Raw genomic sequence first — 3,623 nt, 5'->3', positions numbered from 1 at the left:
ACACGTATGTTGATGTGCTTGGTTGAGCCAATATACGGTGTATTCTGGATGGAAAATCCCATTTTGTATGCTGTAATTATGTATAGTAAATTAATGTAAATAAATAAATTTAAATTAAAAAAAGAAAAATATCTAAAGCAGGGCCAGTGAGGAGGTGGCTAAGGTGAGCCCAAGAGAGTGCAAGGGAGGATGGGGCTTTCAGTCATATAGAGGTGAGCTAGGAGAAGGTGATGTGGGGCCCTGGCAAACTCCTCTCAATGGCACAGGAAATGGATTAGGGCAAGGGCCTGGTAAAATCCTGTCAAGAATCCAGCAGGCACATCTACCCAAATTACCTGCTAACAAAGAATGCAATGCTTAGGCTGCAGTATGAAATGGCAAAGAACTTGTAGAGTCTACTTTTCTGGTATTATCTCTATGACCTTCTCAAGAAACAAAGGATCCAGATTTTGAGGACACAGAGGCATGCCCATCATGAAAAGGAATGGCTCTTCCCCATTTTCCTCCCAAGATGGTTATGTAAGACAAACAAGGGATGGTTTTCCCCTTTCATTGGTCCAAGGCAGTCTCCACAACTTTCCCCAAAAATAAAGGACCTGGCCTTCCAAGACAGATGGGCATACCAGTCATGAGACGAGCAGTCTCTTTTCCCTTTTTCCCTCTTTTTCTATTTTTTTTTTCATTTTTGCCCTCCTGTATGGTTGTGAGACAGACAAAGGGTGGATATTCCTTCTGGGGAGAGGACCATTCAGGTGTCCACCTGACCAAGCCCCTTGCAAGGACCTTAGGAAGCCTCTTAGCTTTGGTAACTGGCTATAAACCCACCAATATGCAGGTAGGGTCAGTGACCCCCAGCATCAATTTTACCTTCTTGGCTGTTTGAGGCTCCCACAGAACCACAAGTTGGTACCCACCCAGTCTCCATAGCTGAAATCGTAGAGCCACAAACACACTCACTCACTCAAGCATTCACTATTTATTCCAGAGGTTATAACATTCCCTTCCCCCAGAATTCATTCTTTTTAGAACAACAATAGAAGAATGAAGAAAAAGAACTCATAGAGACAGGACAAAAGAGAGCCCAGCAGAGAGATCTCATATAAATAGGGCAAAATAAGGCCCAGAAAAAAATATCGTATAGAAAAAAGAGGCCCAGGGTCTTCCTACAAGATGCTGAAATAGGACGAAAAAAGAAAAGAAGTAGCTGGTGAGCCCTGGACCTAGTCCAGCGGATGCCTCTAGCACCAGTCACACTTTCCTTGATCAGTCCCAGGAAACCTGTCTGAGACTGAGCAATGCTACCTCCTTGAAACTGCTAGACTTCAACCAAAGGAGGGACTTAAAACCCCAATCTAGCAACTGAGATTGCCAGGTACAATCTAAACCCCTGATCCAGCAACCTAGATTGCCAAGCTTAGCTTCTTATTCCAGCAATGTCTTGTTGAAATCTGAGTAGGGCCCATACCACTACATCCAGTATGCCCTAGATCAACCACTAGGCTTCTACTTAAGGAAGGGCTTGAACCCCAGATCTAGCAACCTAGATTGCTGGGTATAATCCAAGGAGGGACTTGAACATCCCAATCCAGCAACCTGAATTTCCAGGGATTTATCTGCCTAGGGAACCAACATCCAGGGGGCGCCTTCAGTGCTAACCATGCACTCACCACAAACAAGTGACCCATCCAAAAGAGAAGCCACAGACAGACAGGGCAGCTTCAGGACAGGTTGAAAGGCAAGGTGAGGATTTCTCAGACTCGGCAAAAATTTTGTGGGAGTGGTGGTGTCTCTCAAGCAGTGGTCAAGTGACCTTAGTGGGATCTCTAGCACCCTGAGGTAATCAGGGAGTTACTCCCTGAGAGTACTATAGGTTCCTGGCCACCACCCAGGCAAGGCCACTCTCCTCAGGTCAGATGCCTCACTCAAGTACCAGTAAGTTCTGATCTTGCTGGAGCCTCCAAATGTTATAGTCTAATCAATGAGAAATAAGAGGACATCCAGACATAGCCAAATTATAGGAGTTCTTTATTAATAGGATAGCCAACTACAGGAGGACTTGTGTCTCTTAAAAACCCCACAGCCCTGAGTGTAGGGAGAAGGGGGCTTATAAAGTCAAAAATCACATTTGGGTTGACATGGTAGGAGCAGTAATCATTGAGGAGGAGAGGTGACAAGGTGACAAGTGGAGATTCCTATGCATAAGAGGTTACAGAATCCATATCAAGCAGGTTAATCATGTCCAGACCTTTGCTTAAACACAGTGAAATCTTAATGGTCTTTATGACTTAGGGTAAAGCATCTGGTGACTGATGATTACATCACTAAGGAACATCTTAGGGTAGGGAGTTTTGGTTATTTAGCTCTAGGCAAAAGGAGAAAGCAAGTTTCCAATAGAGAGAGGAGTTCAAAATGGAGGTATTCCTGCTTCACTGTTTCACTTTCACCTACCATATGCTTATGATTTGGTCTATAATATCCTGGAGAACAAACCTGATTTAACAGTAATTATTAGGGCAGAAGTCTGACTGCTTTTTCCTATGTTAAAAGAAAAGTAAGGCAATCAATTTAATAGAGTTTTAATAAAGCAATTCTTTACATGATTTAAATTGGGCCATTGTCTCCAGACTTCCAGACAACTCCAGCCAGTCTTGTGGTCAAATCAGTCTTTTAAGTCAGCATAACAGGAAAGCGAGGTATATAGTATAAGGAAAGTGTCATACGCAAAACGTTAAGTTAGGGAGTGTGGTAGAGAAATCATTGTTTACATTCTGAAGTCTGTCTGCATTAATACACTTTAAAAAGCAAGATGTCTTGTGATTTACTGAAGCCTAGCTGCTGTGATTGGCTGTGACTTAGCAACGAGCTCAGAAAAACACCCTAATATGGCTTCTCCATAGGAATCAAAGTGTGGGAGTACAGTAGCTGTTTTAGGCCATAATAATGTAATTTAAAGAGAAGAGCAAATTGAACTGCTTTGTCCCTCTTCGCTCTCCGTAAGAAAACTTGAGCGGAGAGGGTCATAGATATGGCGACCATTAATATATACTGTGCCACCTCTCCAATCTAAATGTGTTGAAGAGCAGCCTGGTCGTTTACAAACAGGCTTTGCTTCCATCCACACTACTACTAGTTGTTATATTGGCTGGTGCAAGGGTGTTTATATCTTTGTGAAAAATGGGATAATGGATACAGTACAGTTTGGAAAAGATGCATATGTCTATCTGAAGAATCCTCCTCGAGATTTTCTTCCAAAAATGGGAGTGATTACCGTTTCAGGATTGGTGGGCTTTGTTTCAGTGAGAAAAGGACCTAGGTTCAAGAGAATTGCTTATCCACTGGGACTGGCCACTTTAGGAGCAACTGTTTGCTATCCTGTTCAGTCACTAATAATTGCAAAGGTAACCGGAAAAAAGGCATATGATACAAGTCAGCCAATTTATGAAGCAGTTAGATAATTGTGGACAAAAAGAAACCAAAACGAGTCACTTCCTGAACCTAAAGAAAATTCTAAGCTAGGAAGCTCGGCTGAAATAGAAACACCTGCAGAAACAACTCATCTCCTGAAAGATTCAATGCCTTTGCCAAGAGAACTCAGCTCTGAAATAAAGACCAAATCAGAATCA

General features: G+C 42.6%; 1 pseudogene; it reads left to right on the top strand.

Moving 5' to 3' along the window:
• The first annotated feature begins 697 nt into the window (after positions 1 to 697).
• The window catches only part of LOC102482641 (MICOS complex subunit MIC27 pseudogene), an 8,981-nt pseudogene continuing 6,055 nt past the window's right edge, over positions 698 to 3,623 (top strand).

Source organism: Tupaia chinensis, unplaced genomic scaffold (genome assembly GCF_000334495.1).
Source record: "Tupaia chinensis unplaced genomic scaffold, TupChi_1.0 Scaffold143675_1, whole genome shotgun sequence".
In the NCBI taxonomy this organism is placed as follows: Eukaryota; Metazoa; Chordata; class Mammalia; order Scandentia; family Tupaiidae; genus Tupaia; species Tupaia belangeri.
This window is presented reverse-complemented; position numbering and strand designations above follow the sequence as displayed.